Raw genomic sequence first — 23,896 nt, 5'->3', positions numbered from 1 at the left:
ACTATTTTTTTGGGATTTTCAAATGCACTGATAGTGGAACTATGAGAATTGGAACCTTTATTTGACCCAAATGGGTGTCCAAAAATGAAAAGACATGAAACAAAAACTAAGTCTAGGTACATTTTTTTGGGTGACACAAGATTGCCCTTGTACCTCTGGATGCTCCTACATTAGACACCCAGGGTAGATTGAAAAGTGACCCTGTCACTTTATGGATGGTATAGGAAATCCCAAATGGGAAACCTCAGCTGTTGAAATCCAAGTTGAGTCCTCGATAGGTCGTCCTTTCCATTTGACCAAATATTCTTCATACTGCCTATTTTTGGTAATCCTACCCACAAAATGATCTAGAATCTCTTCTATCTCCTCCTTCTTAGAAGCAGGAATTGGACATGGCTCTAACACCAGCTCCTCATCTACACCATCATCATGATACTCTGTTAAATCTGCAATGTTGAAAATGGGAGAAATCTGAATACCATCTAGCAGCTCCACTTCATATGCATTTCCTGAGTCATGTTTCTTCAAAATTTTGCAGGGGCCAAATTTCTTCATTTTCAGCTTGTTGTAAGTACCAGCTGGAAATCTTTCTTTTCATAAGTGCACCATGACTAAATCTCCTACTTGGAATTCCTTATGTCTTCTCCTTTGATCAGCCCTAGCTTTATACTCTTAATTCATCTTGGTTATGTGTGCCTGAACCTCCTCATGTAGACGCTTGATATGTTTAGCAAATTCCTCAGCTTCAGCAATTGTCCTCTCCCCTTGTTCTATCTTCCTCAGCTTTGGTGCAGTCCTTGGGCTATTCCCATATATAATTTGGAATGGTGATTTTCCAGTACTCCTATTTATAGAGATATTATAAGAAAATTTTGCCTGTGTTAGAATCAAATCCCATCCCTTGAGCTTATCCCCAACTAAACATCTCAGCAAATTTCCTAGACTTCTGTTTACCACTTTTGTTTGGCCATCAGTCTGCGGGTGATGCGTGGAACTGAATTTCAAGTTTGTCCTCAACTTTTTCCACAATGTCCTCCAGAAATACCCCACAAATTTAGTGTCTCTATCAGAAACTATACTCCTTGGAAGACCATGTAGTCTTACCACCTCTTTGAAAAATAAGTCTGCAATATGGACAACATCATGAGTTTTGTGGCATGGAATGAAATGTGCCATTTTGGAGAACCTATCAACCACCACGAATACTGAGTCATTACCCCTTTGTGTCCTTGGCAATCCAAGAACAAAATCCATACTTATGTCCTCCCATGGCCTTGATGGAACAGGAAACGACTGATATAGACCAATATTGTGACTAAACCCCTTAGCAACTTGACAAACCTGGCAACTTTGTACGAACTTCTTCACATCCTGTAAAATTTGAGGCCAAAAATAATGTTCTCTAAGAATGGCAATGGTCTTATCCCAACCAAAATGTCCTGCCATCCCTCCACTATGTTTCTCCTTAATCAGATTTTCCCTCATGGAACTCCTTGGAATTCACAATTGACTACCTTTGAACAACATGCCATCCTGAATCAAATAGTCTAACCACTTGGTTCTATCTATAGCAACAGGCTCTTTACAAGCTTTCCATGCTTCAGCAAAATTAGGATCCTCGGGGTACAAATTCTTGAGTTCATCAAACCCAACTACTTCAACCTGCATTACTATAAGCAGTGACTATCTCCTACTTAGTGCATCTGCAACCCTGTTAGATTTTCCACTTCTATGCTTCAACACAAATGTATAACTCTGCAAGAATTCTACCCACTTCATATGCCTCTGATTCAATTTACCTTGGCTATTTAGGTACTCTAATGCCTGATGATCAGTATACAAAACAAATTCCTTTGGCAATAAATAATGCCTCTATTTCTTTAAGGCTTGAACTATTGCATAGAACTCTTGATCATAAATAGAATACTTCTTTTTTGCATCATTCAATTTTTCACTAAAATATGCAATAGGCTTACCTTCTTGGCTTAATATAGCCCCAATAGCACTGCCACTAGCATCACAATCCACCTGGAAAACTTTTCTAAAATCTAGAAGTGCCAACATAGGTTGTTCTATTACCTTCTTCTTCAGCAATTCAAAACTTCTCGCAGCTGCTATAGTCCATTTGAACTCTTTTCTATCCCCTCTTATTGTATCAGTCAGGGGTGCACATATGCCATTGAAATTCTTAATAAACTTCCTGTGAAAACTAACCAGACCATGAAATGATCTTACCTCAGTAGTAGACCTTGGAGTAGGCCATTCCAAGATGGCTTTTACCTTCTCTGGATCCATTTTGAGACCTTCAGGTGATATAACAAACCCCAAATAGACTAACTCCCTTTTTACAAAGTTACACTTCTTCAGATTAATTAATAGTTTCTCTTCCCTTAGCCTTTTAAGGACACTACGAATATGCAATAAATGTTCTTCCAAAGTCTTGCTGAAAATTAAAATATCATCCAAATAGACAATAACAAAATTTCCCAAGAACTTCTTAAGTACCTCATTCATGAGCTGCATGAAGGTGCTTGGGGCATTCATCAATCCAAAGGGCATGACTAACCACTCATAAAGACCCTCCTTGGCCTTGAAGGCTATTTTCCACTCATCTCCTTCTTGAATCTGTATCTGATGATAGCCACTCTTCAGATCTATCTTTGTGAAGTACTGAGATCCACTCAAGCAGTCCATAAGATCATCCATCCTTGGCAAAGGAAACCGATACTTGATGGTTATCCTATTTATAGATCGGGAATCTGTACACATCCTCCACTCTCCATCCTTCTTTGGTTTGAGTACTGCAGGTACTGCACATGGACTCAGGCTCTCTCGAATCAAGCCCTTCCTCAACAGCTCCTGAACCTATCTATTTAGCTCCTCTGTTTCAGTAGGAGTCATCCTGTGAGCAGCCTTGTTAGGCAAACTATCTCCTGGAATCAGATCTATCTGATGACTGATTTGCCTTACTGGTGGCAATCCATCTGGAACATTATCAGAGATAATATCTCCAAATTCCCCTAGTAAATCTGAAACTTCAAATGGTATTTCACTACTACCTTCTTTATCTTTCCTAGGAATCAAATCATAGCACATATGCTGATGTTTCATGCCATCTAAAAACTTTCTTCCATCAACAAGACAAATCCTAGCACTGCTACATACCTTTTTACCTTCCTTTTTCATGGGCTTCAATTTGTGGCGAACTCCATCCTTTGTCAGAGAGTTTGTGTTTGCATGTCCATCATGTATTGCATGTTTATCAAACTGCCATGGTCTCCCAAACAATAGATGGAAAACATCCATCGAAATAACATCATAGAGAACTTCATCATGGTAACTCCCAATTTTGAATTTTACTAAACATTGTTCACTTACCAGGACCTTATGATCATCTTTTACCCAAGAAATCCACTAGAGCTGGGGATGTTTCTCCCTCTTGAGCTTCAGCTTAGAGACCATCTTTTCTGATACCAGGTTATTAGTGCTACCACCATCAATGATCACGTCACAACATTTATCCTCACACTTGCATCTAGTATGGAACAAACTCCTCCGTTGTCCTGGTTCAATCTCACCACTTAGTAGGACTTTTTCATTTACCAAGGTCTCTCCTCTTTCTGCATCCTCTGAATGTGATGATTGTGCATCCTCATCCACATGAGCAACCCTAGCTTGGCCCTCAGCTCTCCTATCTATCCTTCCTTGTTGTTGAGGGCATTCAAAGGCACGATGACCTTTTTCATTGCAATGGAAATAGGTACCACAGAAGCCTCCTCTTCCTTGTCCACGTCCTCTACCTCTTCCTCTCTAATTTCCAAAGTCTTGGTCACGAAAGCGGTTGAAACCCTAATTCCTCTGGTTCCTGCTAGTACCTTCATCTTGATTTTTCTATTGCGTTTCATTGTGGCCTCTAGATGATCTACCACTTCCCCTTCCTCCTTGACCACGCCCTCTTTGTCTTCCTTCAAACCTTTTATTCAGCTTCTCTTCAACTCGTAGGGAAAACTGGTATGCCTCTTCAACGTTGGTCATTCTTACTAGACTTAATTCCTCCTAGATGCTTGGTCGCAACCCACTGATATAATGAACAACCTTCTCCTTATTTGCTTCTGCATGCCCTGCTCTAATCAAGAGTCGGTAAAACTCCTCTGTATAGTCTTGGAATGATCTTCCTGCTTGCTTTAACACATGCATCTTCTTAAACAGATCCAGCTCGTAGTCCACAGGAATGAACTGCTTCTTCAATTTGCACACCATGCGATCCCATCTTGTGATCTTCTCCTTTCCTCTTCTATTTCTTTCTAATTGAACCTCTTGCCACGAGAATTTTGCATGGCCTTTCAGTTTGGCCTTTGCAAACTTAACCCTATCTAGGTCCCTGATATCCTCATACTCAAAGTATTCTTCCAATTCATTGATCCAATCGATCAACTCATCTGGTTTTAGATTTCCTGAAAATACACCCACTTCAACTGTAGGTCTTTTCCCAAACTTAGTAATGGCCCTAAAAAGCCTTTCCTCTATAGGATTTAGAACTTCCCCATCAACTTCCTCTTTTGGTCCCATTAGTTCTTCTTCATTGTCATCGTCACTGTTGTCACTTACAGCAATATTTGCTCCTCTACGAAGCTCCTCTTGCAATGCTTGCACCTGCCTTTGGAGGGCTCTAACCTCCTTAGGATTAATAGCTCTGGCCCTTCCACCACGCTCTCTTCATGGAGGCATCTTCTAACTCGAACCCACAACAACACAGTCCTGGTGCAAACTGCCTCACTGTCAGCACTCTGTCTACACACTCAGGAAAACCAGCTCTGATACCACTTGATGGGGACACAACGCAAGAACAGAATGGAACCAATAGAAAAAGGATAATTATATTAACTGAGAGAATAAGCTAGTACAAAGAGTGTAGAGAAAATAAACTTCAAAACATGCCCTAAGGGCTTACAATAGAATAAATCAGGATATAATTTCTCCTTTTAGTACCTCCTCTCAAACTCCACTCCGAACTGCCTTTTACAATGCCAAAAATCTCCTTAAATAGACCCCAAAGGGTTAAGGACTAGGAATACATTCTAGAAAGTGCTAGTAGGCATCCACCAACCAAATAGAAGGTTTCGGAAGATACGTTAGAAGTTGGTGCAATTCTAGAAGAATCCAAAAACGGTAACCGAACTTCCTGGAGGCATAACTTTTGAATCGTAGCTCTGATTGACGAACCGTTTACATTTTCGAAAATCTCTCGAAGTGCTCTATAGCCTTGTGGAAAATATTTTCTTGTCCCCCATTTTTTGGCCCTTTTTGAGGTCATTTAATGCCCTTAACCTGACTTTGAAGCATTCTTAGGGGGTCTCCAAAACCTAAAAAACTGCAATAACTTTCAAACCGTGGGGCCTTTTGACCTGATTCTTTTTTTGGAATGCTCTAAATCACAATTACATTCATCTGGTCAATTCACACCTTCTAGGTCACCAAAATGATGGCCAAATTGCATGCTTCTAAATTTTTAGCAACCTAGAACATATACAAGTCACTAAATCACAATTACATTCATTTGGTCAATTCACACCTTCATTTTCAGCTTGTTGTAAGTACCGGCTAGAAATCTTTCTTTTCGTAAGTGCACCATGACTAAATCTCCTACTTGGAATTCCTTATGTCTTCTCCTTTGATCAGCCCTAGCTTTATACTCTTGATTCATCTTGGTTATGTGTGCCTGAACCTCCTCATGTAGACGCTCAATATGTTCAGCAAATTCCTTAGCTTCAGCACTTGTCCTCTCCCCTTGTTCTATCTTCCTCAGCTCTGGTGCAGTCCTTGGGCTATTCCCATATATAATTTGGAATGGTGATTTTCCAGTACTCCTATTTATAGAGTTATTATAAGAAAATTCTGCCTATGGTAGAATCAAATCCCATCCCTTGGGCTTATCCCCAACTAAACATCTCAGCAAATTTCCTAGACTTCTGTTTACCACTTCTGTTTGGCCATCAGTCTGCGGGTGATGCGTGGAACTGAATTTCAAGTCTATTCTCAACTTTTTCCAAAATGTCCTCCAGAAATACCCCACAAATTTTGTGTCTCTGTCAGAAACTATACTCCTTGGAAGACCATGTAGTCTTACCACCTCTTTGAAAAACAAGTCTGCAATATGGACAGCATCATGAGTTTTGTGGCATGGAATGAAATGTGCCATTTTGGAGAACCTATCAACCACCAAAAATATTGAGTCATTACCCCTTTGTGTCCTTGGCGATCTAAGAACAAAATCCATACTTATGTCCTCCCATGGCCTTGATGGAACAGGCAACGACTGATATAGACCAGTATTGTGACTAAACCCCTTGGCAACTTGACAAACCTGACAACTTTGTATGAACTTCTTCACATCCTATGAAATTTGAGGCCAAAAAAAATGTTCTCTAAGAATGGCAATGGTCTTATCCTGACCAAAATGTCCTGCCATCCCTCCACTGTGTTTCTCCTTAATCAGATTTTCCCTCATGGAACTCCTTGTAATTCACAATTGACTACCTTTGAACAACATGCCATCCTAAATCAAATAGTCTAACCACTTGGTTCTATCTATAGTAAGAGGCTCTTTACAAGCTTTCCATGCTTCAGCAAAATCAAGATCCTCAGGGTACAAATTCTTGAGTTCATCAAACCCAACTACTTCAACCTGCATTACTGTAAGCAGTGACTGTCTCCTACTTAGTGCATCTGCAACCCTGTTAGATTTTCCACTTCCATGCTTCAACACCAATGTATAACTCTGCAAGAATTCTACCCACTTCATATGCCTCTGATTCAATTTACCTTGGCTATTTAGGTACTCTAATGCCTGATGATCAGTATACAAAAAAAGTTCCTTTGGCAATAAATAATGCCTCCATTTCTTTAAGGGTTGAACTATTGCATAGAACTCTTGATCATAAATAGAATACTTCTTCTTTGCATCATTCAATTTTTCACTAAAATATGCAATAGGCTTACCTTCTTGGCTTAATACAGCCCCAATAGTGCTGCCACTAGCATCACAATCCACCTGGAACACTTTTCTAAAATCTGGAAGTGCTAACATGGGTTGTTCTGTTACCTTCTTCTTCAGCAATTCAAAACTTCTCGCAGCTGCTATAGTCCATTTGAACTCTTTTCTATCCCCTCTTATTGTATCAGTTAGGGATGCACATATGCCATTGATATTCTTAATAAACTTCCTATAAAAACTAACCAGACCATGAAATGATCTCACCTCAGTAGCAGACCTTGGAGTAGGCCATTCCAAGATGGCTTTTACCTTCTCTGGATCCATTTTGAGACCTTTAGGTGATATAACAAACCCCAAATAGACTAACTCCCTTTTTGCAAAGTTACACTTCTTCAGATTAATTAACAGTTTCTCTTCCCTTAGCCTTTGAAGGACACTATGAATATGCAATAAATGTTCTTCCAAAGTCTTTCTGAAAATTAAAATATCATCCAAATAGACAATAACAAATTTTCCCAAGAACTTCTTAAGTACCTCATTCATGAGCCGCATGAAGGTGCTTGGGGCATTCGTCAATCCAAAGGGCATGACTAACCACTCATAAAGACCCTCCTTGGCCTTGAAGGCTATTTTCCACTCATCTCCTTCTCGAATCCATATCTGATGATAGCCACTCTTTAGATCTATCTATGTGAAGTACTGAGCTCCACTCAAGCAGTCCATAAGATCATCCATCCTTGGCAAAGGAAACCGATACTTGATGGTTATCCTATTTATAGCTCAGGAATCTTTACACATCCTCCACTCTCCATCCTTCTTTGGCGCGAGTATTGCAGGTATTGCACATGGACTAAGGCTCTCTTGAATCATGCCCTTCCTCAATAGCTCCTGAACCTATCTATTTAGCTCCTCTGTTTCAGTAGGAGTCATCCTGTGAGCAGCCTTGTTAGGCAAACTAGCTCCTGGAATCAGATCTATCTGATGATTGCTTTGTCTTACTGGTGGCAATCCATCTGGAACATTATCAGAGATAATATCTCCAAATTCCCCTAGTAAATCTGAAACTTCAAATGGTATTTCACTACTACCTTCTTTATCTTTCCTAGGAATCAAAGCATAGCACATATGCTGATGTTTCATGCCATCTAAAAACTTTCTTCCATCAACAAGACAAATCCTAGCACTGCTACATACCTTTTTACCTTCCTTTTTCATGGGCTTCAATTTGTGGTGAACTCCATCCTTTTTCAGAGAGTATGTGTTTGCATGTCCATCACGTATTGAATGTCTATCAAACTGCCATGGTCTACCCAACAATAGATGGCAAAAATCCATCGAAATAACATCACAGAGAACTTCATCATGGTAACTCCCAATTTTGAATTTTACTAAACATTGTTCACTTACTAGGACCTTATGATCATCTTTTACCCAAGAAATCCAATAGGGCTGGGGATGTTTCTCCCTCTTGAGCTTCAACTTAGAGACCATCTCTTCTGATATCAGGTTATCAGTGCTACCACCATCAATGATCACGTCACAACATTTATCCTCACACTTGCATCTGGTATGGAACAAACTCCTCCGTTGTCTTGGTTCAATCTCACCACTTAGTAGGACTCTTTCATTTACCAAGGTCTCTCCTCTTTCTGCATCCTCTGAATGTGATGATTGTGCATCCTCATCCACATGAGCAGCCCTAGCTTGGCCCTCAGCTCTCCTATCTGTCCTTCCTTGTTGTTGAGGGCATTCAAAGGCACGATGACCTTCTTCATTGCAATGGAAATAGGTAGCACAAAAGCCTCCTCTTCCTTTTCCACATCCTCTACCTCTTCCTCTCTGATTTCAAAAGTCTTGGTCACGAAAGTGATTGAAACCCTCATTCCTCTGGTTCCTGCTAGTACCCTCATCTTGATTTTTCTTTTGCATTTCATTGCGGCCTCCAGATGATCTACCGCTTCCCCTTCCTCCTTGACCATGCCCTCTTTGTCTTCCTTCAAACCTTTTATTTAGCTTCTCTTCAACTCATAGGGCAAACTGGTATGCCTCTTCAATGCTGGTCATTCTTACTAGACTTAATTCCTCCTAGATGCTTGGTCGCAACCCACTGATATAATGAAAAACCTTCTCCTTATTTGCTTCTGCATGCCCTACTCTAATCAAGAGTCTATAAAACTCCTCTGTATAGTCTTGGACTGATCTTCCTACTTGCTTTAACGCATGCATCATCTTAAACAGATCCAGCTCATAGTCCACAAGAATGAACTGCTTTTTCAATTTGTCCACCATGCGATCCCATCTTATGATCTTCTCCTTTCCTCTTCTATTTCTTTCCAATTGAACATCTTGCCACTAGATTTTGGCATGGCCTTTCAGTTTGGCCTTTGCAAACTTAACCCTATCTGGGTCCTTGATATCCTCATACTCAAAGTATTCTTCCAATTCATTGATCCAATCGATCAACTCATCTGGTTTCAGATTTCCTAAAAATACACCCACTTCAATTGTAGGTCTTTTCCCAAACTTAGTAATGGCCCTAAAAAGCCTTTCCTCTACAGGATTCAGAACTTCCCCGTCAACTTCCTCTTTTGGTCCCATTACTTCTTCTTCATTGTCATCCTCACTGTTGTCACCTACAGCAATATTTGCTCCTATACGAAGCTCCTCTTGCAATGGCTGCACCTGCCTTTGGAGAGCTCTAACCTCCTCAGGATTAATAGCTCTGGCCCTTCCACCATGCTCTCTTCATGGAGGCATCTTCTAACTCGAACCCACAACCACACAATCCTGGTGCAAATTGCCTTACAGTCGGCGCTCTGTCTACACACTCAGGAAAACCAGCTCTGATACCACTTGATGGGGACACAACCCAAGAATAGAATGGAACCAACAGTAAAAGGAAAATTATATTAACTGAGAGAATAAGCTAGTACAAATAGTGTAGAGAAAATAAACTTCAGAACATGCCCTAAGGGCTTACAATAGCATAAATCTGGAGATAATTTCTCCTTTTAGTACCTCCTCTCAAACTCCACTCCGAACTGCCTTTTACAATGCCAAAAATCTCCTTAAATAGACCCTAGAGGGTTAAGGACTAGGAGTACATTCTAGAAAGTGCTAGTAGGCATCCACTGACCAAATAGAAGGTTCTGAAAGCTGCGTTAGAAGTCGGTGCAATTCTAGAAGAATCTACAAATGGTAATCGAACTTCTGGCAGGCATAACTTTTGAACCGTAGCTTTGATTCACAAACCGTTTACATTTTTGGAAAGCTCTCAAAGTTCTCTATAGCCCTATGGACAAGCTTCACTCGTCCCCCATTTTTTGGCCCTTTTTGAGGTCATTTAATGCCCCTAACCTGACTTTGAAGCATTCTTAGGGTGTCTCCAAAACTTGAAAAACTGTAATAAATTTCAAACCGTGGAGCCTTTTGACCTGATTATTATTTTTGAATGCTCTAAATCACAATTACATTCATCTGGTCAATTCACACCTTCTAGGTCACCAAAATGATGGCCAAATTACATGCTCCTATTTTTTTGGGATTTTCAAATGCACTGATAGTGGAATTGTGAGAGTTGGAACCTTTATTTTACCCAAATGGGTATCCAAAAATGAAAAGACATGAAATAGAAACTGAGTCTAAGTACATTTTTTTGGGTGACACAGGATTGCCCTTGTACCTCTGGATGGTCCTGCATCAGACACCCAGGGTAGATTGAAAAGTGACCCTGTCACTTTATGGATGGTAGAGGAAATCCCAAATGGGAAACCTCAACTGCTGAAATCCAAGTTGATTCCTTGATCGGTCATCCTTTCCATTTGACCAAATATTCTTCATACTGCCTGTTTCTGGTACTCCTACCCACACAATGATCTAGAATGTTTTCTATCTCCTCCTTCTTAGAAGTATGAATTGGACATGGCTCTAACACTAGCTGCTCATCTGCACCATCATCATGATACTCTGTTAAATCTGCAATGTTGAAAATGGGAGAAATCTGAATACCATCTGGCAGCTCCACTTCATATGCATTTCCTGAATCATGTTTCTTCAAAATTTTGCAGGGGCCAAATTTCTTCATTTTCAACTTGTTGTAAGTACCGGCTGGAAATCTTTCTTTTCATAAGTGCACCCTGACTAAATCTCCTACTTGGAATTCCTTATGTCTTCTCCTTTGATCAGCCCTAGCTTTATACTCTTGATTCATCTTGGTTATGTGTGCCTGAACCTCCTCATGTAGACGCTTGATATGTTCAACAAATTCTTCAGCTTCAGCACTTGTCCTCTCCCCTTGTTCTATCTTCCTCAACTCTGGTGCAGTCCTTGGGCTATTCCCATATACAATTTGGAATGGTGATTTTCTAGTACTCCTATTTATAGAGTTATTATAAGCAAATTCTGCCTGTGGTAGAATCAAATCCCATCCCTTGGGCTTATCCCCAACTAAACATCTCAGCAAATTTCCTAGACTTCTGTTTACCACTTCTGTTTGGCCATCAGTCTGCGGGTGATGCATGGAACTAAATTTCAAGTCTATCCTCAACTTTTTCCACAATGTCCTCCAGAAATACCCTACAAATTTAGTGTCTCTATCAGAAACTATACTCCTTGGAAGACCATGTAGTCTTACCACCTCTTTGAAAAACAAGTCTGCAATATGGACAACATCATGAGTTTTGTGGCATGGAATGAAATGTGCCATTTTGGAGAACCTATCAACCACCACAAATACTGAGTCATTACCCCTTTGTGTCCTTGACAATCCAAGAACAAAATCCATACTTATGTCCTCCCATGGCCTTGATGGAACAGGAAATGGATGATATAGACCAGTATTGTGACTAAACCCCTTGGCAACTTGACAAACCTAGCAACTTTGTACGAACTTCTTCACATCCATTCTTATTTTGACATGTTTTATCCTCTCATCTGTAGCTTGTTACAATCCTATATATGGATTTCCAAGATGAATAGTAAAGATTGGTTGTCTGTAGAATTTTCTCATATGTCATTTATTATTTTTTGATCCGTCCATTTATTCTGTAATTATATGAATGAGTTAAGTTATTGCATGTTGGAATCAAAAAGTGAATATTTGGTGCCCATGGCTTGTCTCTAAGTTATATTATGAGTTTTTTTTAGCATGATGAGGATCTTAATAAGAAGGATTTCCCGTTAATTATCATCATCTTTAAGTTTTGTCTCCTTTTTTCATATACCCATAATCTTGGGACTGAATGAACAAGTTTCATTTAGTTTAAAACAATTTACACAAGTTGTATATCTCTTATTGATTGCTCCTTATTTAAAGAATTAGGTAATTTGTTTCTATAATAGATAAGGTTTAGGGTTTGTGAAAAGGATGAGAATCAGAATAAAACTTAGATTTAATGTTGACAATTTTATTCACAAGTTGATTAAAAAGGTTCAAATCTACTAATCCTTGACTCTATATCCCAATGGATAAGACACTGTTCCATTTGACGATTCAAGAATCCACTAATGATTCACCTAATTTTAGAACATTCACAACAATAAATCAATTTACCATTTAATGTACCAAGAACCTAAGTGCTGGTCATCACTTATTTGCATCTACATTTTGGTTGTAGTTAGCTACTACACTTAGAATGTTTATCAACAAATTATAGAAGAATATTAACCATTTCTATTATTGGGAATAATCTTTGAAAGAAAAAGTATCAAGTTAACAAGATTGATCCCTTAGGTTTTCCTGCCTTGGCCTTGCAGAGCCTAAAGTGAAGTGAGCCCTGATGACTTTGTTAACATTGGCCCAAAACTAAGATTTAGCCTTGCTAAATATAGGATTTAGCTCATCCTTACACCTACCCCTTTCTTTGTTTCTTGGTATTAGGTTTAAATCCACTGGATACATTCCTTACAAGAAAGAACTCCAACACAGTGATCAGTCTGAAAATGATAAACATAGGAAAGTGTTGCACACAAAAGGAGAGGATAGAGACCAGAAAATTACTCATTGAATTTCAAGATGTATTTTCTTGGAGCTATAATATGTAAGGAAACTTGGCAACAAAGAATATAACCATTTCCACATAACCCATAATAAATCTGAAATAAACACGAAATTAAAATCCACATGCAAGAGAATAGACAACATACCCAAAAAATTGTGACACAAGATATACCCTGGGAAACCCTCATTGAGGGAAAAACCCAGCCTCCAAAAGCATCCATCACCATGTATTATTCAGTAAAAATACCATTTCCATACAACCATGGAAGCCTTCATGGCCATAGCCACAACCGAGCAAACTATGTGAACAAGCATGAATCCACACATCCAGTGCCATGCTTTCAACCTTCACAAATGCTCCCTTGGCTAACTTGTCAAGCCTTGTCCCACTCGACTCTTGCCTTTTGTCTTCTCCTTGTCACTCTTTCTCTCTACAGCAACTACCCTTGTGGCTGCTTATATAGTAGCAAGTCCCACAAAACCACTAAGTGGTATTACATAAACCATGTGCTACCTAACCCACTGACCCCACATTTAATATTGGGCATTTAATTCTTTCCCCCAATATTAAATAATTACATCAAATATTATCACAATGTTACAATACAACTCATCAAGAATATTCCATGGGAATTTTTACATGTTGTAGGTCCATCTAGGTACAACATTACATTAAAAAAATAAAATAATAAAATAAAAATATTATGCAATTTGTGCAACACCCATTATCTCAACATAAGAATCTAAAAATTTTCATGGATGGGAAATTAAAACATTATACCCCTCTTAAACTAGATGCAACACTATTTAGATAGAAACAAAGGAATTATAAGCCTATAGTTGAAGGAGAAATTTTCAAGGAAATTGACAAAATGCTATAGGCTAAGATTATATATCCTATTCATCACTCTACTTGTGTCATGAGGAAGAAGAATGGAGAGATAAAGAATTTTAGATTTTAGAAACCTAAATCAATCTTTTCTCAAACATAATTTTTCTCTTCCCAATATGGACTATCTATTGCAAACTGTTGCAAGGTTAGAAATGATGTGCATGTTGGATGGCTTTTCAAGACATAATAAAATTCAAGTAGATGAGGTAGATAAATTTAAGATAACCTTTGCCACACCATGGGGTACTTTTGCATATAATAGGATGCCTTTTGGCTTTATTAATGTCGGTGCAACATTTTAGTATGTAATGAATTTATCTTTTAGTGATTTGAAAGATAAAATTATTGTCATATACCTTGATGATTTGATAGTCTTTTCCAAGAAGTGAAAAGATCACATCAAAGACCTAGAAAGGGTGCTACAAAGGTGTAGAGATCATGGTGTCTAACTAAATCCAATGAAATTAGTGTTATGTATAACATAGGGTAAATTACTTGGTCATATCATATCTCAAGAAGGAGTGAAGATTGATCTAGACAGAATTAAAGCCATTCAATAATTAAGTCTACCATTGAGCAAAATAGGATTAAAGTCTTTCTTTCACTAGGTAAATTTCTTAAGGTGGTTTGTGCCCGATTTCTTAGAAAAAGTTAACTATATAGTTGATACGATGAAGGGTAATAAGACTTCCAAATGGAATGATATTGGAAAGAGGGATTTTGAAGACATTAGAGGTGTTATTGCTAAAGCCCCTATTCTTGTTCATCCAAATTACACTAAATAATTCATCATATATTGTTATGCATCATAATGTACCATATTAGCCATATTGATGTAGGAAAATAAAGCAAGGATACAAACCTCAATTGCTTTTATGAGTATGCCATTAAAAAATCAAGAATTGAGATACTCACAAATGGATAAACATGAGTATATAGTGGTGAGAGCACTTGAAAATTTTAGGTTTTATATTTTTCATTCTCATTTAGTGATATATGTGCCAAATTTTGTATTTAAAAGCATCCTGACATAAGAAGAAGCTAGTTTCAATAATAGAGGAGCTTGGATAGAAAAGGTCCAAGAGTATGATTTTGAGATCAAGCCAACTAAACTAGTAAGAAGAAATGCACTCTATAAAGCTTTAGCAAAAGATCAACAAATTGGTAAGAAAGATACTCCAAAGGTTCTTATGGTAAGTCTTCAAGCCTTGGTTTTCAAATATTGAAAAATTTTCTAACATATGGTGAGTGCCCTAATAGATTGACTGCTAAGAAAAGGAGACATCTAAAAATGAAGGCCTTAAAGTATGATGTTTTGTATAAGAGAGCTATTGATGGTACATTTTAAAGATGTTTTCATAAGGAGCAGTAGGAAAAGCTCTTAAAATATTTTAATAATGAAGCATGTGGAGGAAACTTCTCTTCTACTATTATTGCATTCTAAATCTTAAGGAAATGCTACTATTGGCCTGACATGTTTAAAGATGCATACAAGTGGGTTGTAAATTGTGAGAAATGTAAGATGTCTATTGGTAAACCTCAACTAGCTACCTTAACTCTTAGGTTAGTAGTGATTGAAGCTCCTTTCCATCAATGGGGTTTGGATTTTAAAGGCCCAATCAATCCTCCTTCTAGTCAAGGACATTCTTATATCCTAACTACCATGGATTATTTTAGTAAATGGGTTGAAGCCAAGCCAATAAAGGAGACTTCATTAGAAGTAGTATGTGAGTTTCTCAAAGAACATATATTCATCAAGTTTGGAGTTCCAGTGAAATTGATAATGGATAATGAATCTTACTTTTCTTCCTCAAAAATTATTGAGTTTTGTTATGATAATGGTATTCAAGTTGGTCATTCATCTAATTATTTTCCTCTAGGAAATAGGCAAGTTAAATCTAGTAATAAGAATTTGATTAATATTTTGAAGAAACTAGTCTCTAAAAATTAGAAAAGTTGGCATAAGAAGATACATGATGCTTCATGGGCTAATAGAACCACACCTAAAAGAGTCATTGGTATCTCACCTTTTGAGTTAGTTTATTCAATGGAGGTTGATTTTCCATCACCTCTAAAGCTTATTGAATATAAAATGAAGATTGTGATTGAAGAGTATGTTTTCAAAGATGGATTATAAAAGAGAATTTTGTATATCACCAAGCTACAAGAAGAGAGGGAAGAAATGGTTGATAGAATCACTAAACATCAAGGAAGAGTCAAAAGGTTATTTGATTAAAGAGAAAGACCCAAGAAACTTATGGAAGGTGATTTAGTCTTACTATGGGATAAGAGGCACGAGCCAAGAGGGATGCATTCTAAGTTGTAGTCTTTGTGGAAAGAGCCATTTTAGATCATACTAGTGAATCAGAACAACTCTTTCAAGTTGACATATCCTATTGGAGAAACTTTGCTTGGTTGCTCGCTTTCTTAGTTAGTGATTATTGCTTTCCTAGATTAGTTTGTTCTTTTCATTTCCAAATGGCCACCTTATTGTATAGAACCAGAGATTGCTAGCATTATTTTAAGCATTATCATGCTCAATCCCCAAACAAAGCTAGTTATTGCCTAGTTTTTAGTCCTATTCCTTTTAGCTCTAAGTTGTAGTCAAGTCAATATCTAGTTTGAGTTCATGTCTAGAATTTCTTTAAGATGACCTCTTTTCTCAACATCCCCTTTCAAGCTAACCTATGCCAAAAATCATGTAAGCATTGCACTAATTAGAGGATTGGTGATTTAGGGTTTTGTGGGAAGTACCAAGTGTCTCCTTGATGAGAAGAAGGTCTATAAGTTCATATATATATATATATATATATATATGGATTTTGAAGAAAAATATTTGTATTGATCATATCTTAATGGAAGATATCACAATTGATCAACCTTAGAACGTAGAGAAATCAATTTGTATTAACAACCTATGTGGATGAGTGGAAAAGTAAATCAACAGAAAGAATGCACACCATTGGTTAGCTAAAAGTCAATTGTTCTTAGAATTGGATTAATGGCTATTAGATGAAGAGAAGATCAATAAAATTTGTAGCATCGCAAGTGGTTAGTCATAACCTAAGGCTATCATTTTGAAGGAGCAAAGTCAAGCATTCTTAGCTTTGCAAGGTTACAAAATGAGTTAAGGGTTTAAGTTATGAAATTGTGATGAAAAGAAATAGTTAAATCAAATAGTTTTCACAAGTTTGCACATAGTTAAAGATAACCAAAAAGTAACATCGTAAAGATGTGAAAAACATATGATAGTTAAGTCATGGCAATGATCAAAACATTGCTCAAGTTAATGCTAGAGTTCAAGATCAAGATGAGACTATGCAAAAAGTGATATTGATAGTTAAGTATGAAATGGTCAATAAATTCCAAGTCAATACTAACCAATGGAAATCTAATTTGTGATGGTGCACAGAGAAAACACCATGACATGTGGAGAAGGTGGACCTACATTATAGAAAACAATAAAGAGTTAAGATCTTTCATTTATGGCTGCCAGATCTAAAAGATCATCACTCACTACACATTCACAAGTGATTAAGGATAACCACAATTAATGTAGTAAAGTAGTGGAAAGTCATGGAACACATGGTCACAAGGGTTAAAGATAAATTATGAGCTAAAGTAGTGAAGTTGTGAAAAGACTAAAGATCACATGGTCATAAAGGGTTAATCATAACTTATAGAGAAGCAATAATTTGTGTTTGCATATTCACAAGGGGTTATATGAAACCTTGAGTTAACTCAATGAAACAACAAAAATTGATTGATCACATTATTGCATCAGAAGAAGATATCAAATGAATAATAAGAAGCCATGAGGAAAAATAAAGAGCATGATTATGTTTTAATCTTGATTGTTAATTTGAGATCAATTGCTGGAATTCAAACTTGCAGCAATCGATGGAATTCAAATTATATGAATATGGTGCCAACAATAAAATATGAAGAAAATGAATATTTTTGCAAGGTTCCTAAAGTAGTATGAAGATAAATAGTCATCATTTGTTTTAGAAGTGCTGTGAAGTCAAGATCATTAATGGAGAGATGCCATGTGCCCATACCATGCTACAAATTAGATATGTGTATGTTCTATTCCTATTCTTCTTTTTATTATGTGACTATTGTTGTACCAGAATGGAGGGATGACTGAAAACTATAAATGTAATCTCTTTTGATAATACAAAGGTTAAAAAATTTGTTGGTGTAAATAAGTATTTACTTATTACACTTACTTAAGTTTTACTTAGGTTAATGCATTATTTAATTATTTTGAATTTTTTTATTATTATTTTAGGTGAGACACTTAGGAGTTTGTGTACTCTCATTGAGTTATGCAACTCTAATTATGCACATGGTGTTTACAACATAGTGCTATGCATCATTCACTAAGTTTTCATGATGACAACACAGTTATCAGTACTCCTCATTTAGCACATGTTCTCTACTCCACTGATTTGCGTGCTACACCATTGTAGGCTTATCCTCACATCATTGCACTTAATCTCATGCTTAATGGAGAGTAATCCATATATGGTGGACATGTTCCTGGTTGTATAACATATCATGATGCTGACTTCTATGCATTCTAGAAGCTCTCCTAAGGCCTTTATATTCAGGCATTCCTAGTGTACTCTTGAATCCAATTATTGAATGAATATCATCATTCTAATCATACTCTATCTATTTTGGTCTACTGTGTGCTTGTGTTGAGTTCTTTAGTTCTTGGGTGAATTCTAGCGTAATCCAAATTCTTACATGGTATCAAAGCTAAGGAGGATTCTCATCACGTAGCCATTCGAGACCATTCATGCTTTAGCACCTCAACAAAAATTTGGAGGATACACAAAAATTAAGAGTGTCTAGAGCCAGATCTGACCTCACTATTGCATGTGGAGTGTCGATTCGGTGAAGATCAACTATAAACTCGCTTATATTGGGTGAAAGTTGATTGTGAGTCAACATTTTTTGGCAAACCGGCACTCGAAGGCACTGACTTGCAATTGGGTATGATCATTTTAATTTGATCTGATTATTATATTTTCAGATCTCAATTTATTTATTTCTCTGCAATTTCTAAGGTATTTTTCAAAAGTATTTTCGGCATTTTTATTGCCCGTTCAAAGAAATTATTATCTGATTTTTTTCAAAATTATTTTCGAAATTTATTTTAGATAGAGAAAAAATTTTATAGAGCCGAGCAGTCAAATCTTGGATCTGTATTTGGCAAAATATTATTTTATTTACTTTGCAGGTTTTTCTGATTAATTCTATGGGCATCAAGTTTTAAATTTAGATTATATCTGAATCCATAGTCGCACTGCAAAACCTACAATTAAATACCCCGGTGGCCCTCCAAATAATAGCCACATCAATATCCGGCAGGAAGACTTTCGTTCACCAGTGACCAGAGCACAATCCAGCATGATTCCTTTTGTTTAGGCATCTGCAAAAGTTTGAATTTAAAAAGCACATATCTCGCTTGCCCACTACATGTGGGACTAAAGACATTGACTTCTATCGTCGTTGTCAAAACTTTCAGTTGGAAATTTTCTTTATCGGTAATCGCAGTTCAAAACCCCAGCTTAGAAAACAAGTTCACTGGCAGCAACAGCACCATTTTTGGCATCAGCATCCAAACCCCTGGCGATTGGTGTATTAAAAACTTCAGCTCACACTTTGCAATTTTAACGATGGCAATAAAATTTGGCTACATGCAGCATAAAATCATTCGCCTCAGCGACCCCCACATGTCGCCTTCATAGGCCGCCTGTAATTCGAGTCTACAACTGAGTCCATGACCAGTCAGCAGTGACTGTACATCTGCCTAGTCAGCCCCTTGTACACATCAACATCTACCACCTCAGCAGTGACCTATTGTCACAGTCAGCATCCGTACCCCTGCCTTGGCTATTTTGTTCATACAGTATAGATAGTGATATGTACCATCCGTACTGCCACATCATCCAGTGAGTTTGATCTGTGTTGACATCATCAATTTGTTATATTAAATTTGATGCTTATCTCGATACCATTCTTGGGCAAAATAGAATTGCTGCAATGGCCGTATGACCATCAAATTTAACCTCATGTTTCATTGATGCAACCCCTCACCAAATTCTTTTTGTTTTTACAGTCCAACTTCAAGAGGTCATAACTTGCCCATTAGGACTCCAAATTAGGTGTAATTTTTTTGAAATTGGGTAGAATTTTCTAAATTTGTCAATGGTATAGCTATTTTCTAGTTTTGGTGCATGAATTATTCAAAAATTACATTTTTTGGCAACTACACCTAGATAATCTTGCATTTTGCAACTTCAAACACTCCGTACAGGCACATCTCTAGTCAAAAATAGGTTCTATCTTTTTTGAAAGTGCATATTTTTTATCTACTTTCTAAATCTGGCATCAGATTGTAGTGTTTTGTGGACAAAATTTTCACTTTTAGAAATAGGGCCTTTCTTTGGATTGTAATGCTTTAGAATTTTAGCACTTTGTAAATTTTCATATTTGTACTCCATCAAGAAGTTGTAACAAGAAAAATCAGAAGTCCATGAAGGCCAAAATTAGCAAGTGGCCCATTATAATTGCACTACTGATAAAGTGCCCAAAGCATCTATTTTGGGGGGGTTTCTTGATTTAGTGAAAAGGAGGGTGTTCTTAGTGTTGTGTTCTCTCTTTTCTGCAATTTTCTTTCATTTTTTGCATTATGGGAAACTTTAAGTTTCCTAAATTAACTCCTCATAACTATGCTTCGTGGTCAATCAAAATGTTGTATCACTTAATGCATAATGGAGTTTCACAATATGTAGATGGTACTCTTCCTAAACTAGCAGGTGATAATGTATCAATAAGTGAAATTTCTAATTAGGTAGCCATGGATAGGAAAGCCCTAGGTGATATATGTTTTGGGGTAGATGATAAAATCATGTATCAAATCAAGAAATGTACTACATCCAAAGAAGCTTGGGATACCCTCGAAAGCCTTTATGGGAAAGTGTCTGAAGAGGATGTGTTCAAAATTGGAGATGAGCTTATTTCCTTATATCCTAAGTCATATGACTCAATACAGGACTTCATCATTAAGGTGAATGAATTAAGGAAAAAGCTTACTGATTGTGGGAGTTCTATCAAAGATGATAGATTGATCTATTTCATCCATAACAAGATGCCATCAGAATATTCCACATTTGTATCTTCTTTTAACACCTCAAAGACTACCTTAGGGTCTGTCTACAAGAAAGTCACTTTTCATGAATATGAAAAACTGTTGGATGATGAAGAAAAGAAGTTGAAATCAATGGGGATTCTCAAATCACCTTAGTCCAAAGCATTGGTGGCTAATGAGGGTTCTCAACATTTAGTTGGACGGTCTTGAAATAAAGGAAAGGGTAAAAAGAAATGGAAGAACAAATCTAAGGATGCAGAAAAGAAAACACCTCAATCTAATCAACAAAGCAAGTCCTTGAATACCAACAAGAAAGGGGACAACAATAAGGAGAAGAAGAAGTGCACTTATTGCAAGAAATTGAGTCATGAAGAGCATGATTGTTATATCAAAAAGATTGATGAATTGACCAACATCATGAAGAAACATAATGTTCCATTGCCTAGTGCTTACAAGGAGAAGGGATCTTCTTCAAATTCAAAGGGAAAAGGGCAAGCACTCATGGAAAATTCAAACTCTTCAAAGGAATGGATATTTGATTCTGGTGCCTCATATCATATGGGTTCTTCAAAGGAGGATTTTTCTTCAATGAAGCAGTCCAAGGTATCGCACATCTTCATGAGGAATGATAGCAAAATAGAAGTTGAAGGAAAAGGAAATGTGGAGATGGAAAATGGAGAGTTTCAAGAGGTTCTCTATGTTCCAAACCTAAGTTCAAATCTCCTATCAATCTACCAAGTCACTCACTTTCGACATGGACATAGAGTTGAGTTCCTTCTAGACTTAGTTCAAGTGCATAGTCTTAAAGACAATTCCTTGGTTGCAACGAGGAAAGTGAATGATCACAAGAGGTTGTACTCTTTCTCACATTTTGTACCCAAGTCTCCTTCAAAGGCCTTGTTATCACAATCCAATTCAAACATGCAATTATGGCATGAGCAGTATGGTCATCTTGACTACCGCTATCTTTAGCAACTTTGTACATACCAAATGGAGAAAGGTCTACCTCAAATCAACTTTTATAAGGGTGAGTGTTCAATAGATTCAGTGGATATGCATCTAGAAGGGAAGTTACAAAGAGGGAAGTCTTCTAGAGTAACAGGTGTTATACAGATGGTTCACATGGTATTAGCAGGTCCTTTTGCATTCAGCCAGGGTTGCTACATACTCACCTTAGTTGATGACTTTTCAAGGTTCACTTGGGTCTAATTTTTGCATAACAAGAATGAAGTGTTGGACAAGTTTCTAGACTTCAAGGCTCATGTAGAATAGAAATCCAGAAAGGCCATCAAAGTAATTTGAATGGACAATGGAAGCATGGATGTGAACATAAGACTTAAAGACTTTTGCAGACATGAGGGAATTGATCTTCATACTCCTTCAGCATTTAGTCCACATAAGACAAATGTTGCAACTTTGAGGATTAGAACTCTTAAGTCTATGGCAAGTTGGATGATTCATGCCAAGTCTCTAGATCCATCATTAGAAGTTGAAGCAATCTCTAGTGCCACTCACATTCTTAATCGTTCTCCTCATCCATCCTTAGATGAAAAAACTCCTTTCGAGGCATGGTGTGGCAAAAAACCTATTATGACACACTTCAAAGTCTTCGATTGTCCTACATGGGCAAAGAGATCTTTTAGGGGTCGCAAGCCATAGTCATCTTAGCCTTGTACTTTCATTGGTTATGAAGACAATGTGAAGGCATATAGACTTCTAGATCCAGAGACTCATCAAATTTTTGTGGAGAAGGATGTATAATTTGAAGAAAGTTCCCCAAGCTTGTCCTCTACTCCTCTTCACACATCATATAGTGCAGAAATTGATAGTGATTCCAATGATAGTGCTTCAACAGATTCAAAAATATGGAGTTCTATTGACAGATATAGTGAGAGGTCACTTTATCAGTTCAGTCCACATGCATACATGGCCATAGTGATAGGTCCAGAATAGTATGGTAACTTTAGTCTTCCAGATATAGGTTCGGTGACAAATTTGGGGGACAATATTCATGATTTGCCTCTTCTTATTGATGCAGAAATAACTTCTTCAGTTGTCATGAGGGTTCCATCTGACTCTCTTGTTCATTCTCTACATGATCAATCATCACAGGTTGAAGTGATTGTGGATACTTATGATCAGCAGTTGCAACAAGGTTCTTCATCAGTTGCAAAGAAAGACAGTTCTTTGGGATAGGTTCTTTAGCCAGATGAGCAAGTTTCAGAGACATCATTTATCCATGGGATTCTTTCCACACATAGTGGAAGCATCTCATTTGTACCCTTGGCATTGTTTCTTCCTAAGGGGAGGAACACCATTTTGCAGTCTTGGATCTACTTCTTCCTTGGGGTAGTCACTATTTGGCATTCTTCTTTGGGGGGGGGGAGCGCATCCTATCTCTCTTCCTCTTCTCATCATTCTCTTATGTATATACTAGATGTATGTCATAATGGGGGGTCTTGATTACTCATCCATCCATGCATCCTTCTTTATCTCTCTTTTTGGGGGAGGGTTTTTCCCATGAGGTTTTCTCTCTTTCCTCGTTTTATGGAAGATTGCATATCATTATGTACATGGGTACCTAACATGGCCGAGTAGCCGGGGCCCATATTGAACTTCATCCTAGATTTCATAAGCTTAAGGGTATTCACCTAAGTTGCACTTAAGGGGGGGTGTTGGTGTAAATAAGTATTTACTTATTACACTTAAGTTTTACTTAGGTTAATGCATTATTTAATTATTTTACATTATTTTTTTATTATTTTAGGTGAGACACTTAGGAGTTTGTGTACTCTCATTGAGTTACGCAACTCTAATTATGCACATGGTGTCTACAACACAGGAGTA

This window comes from Cupressus sempervirens, chromosome 6 (assembly GCF_028749045.1).
Source record: "Cupressus sempervirens isolate cs-2001-9-10 chromosome 6, ASM2874904v1, whole genome shotgun sequence".
NCBI classification, from domain to species: Eukaryota; Viridiplantae; Streptophyta; class Pinopsida; order Cupressales; family Cupressaceae; genus Cupressus; species Cupressus sempervirens.
This window is presented reverse-complemented; position numbering follows the sequence as displayed.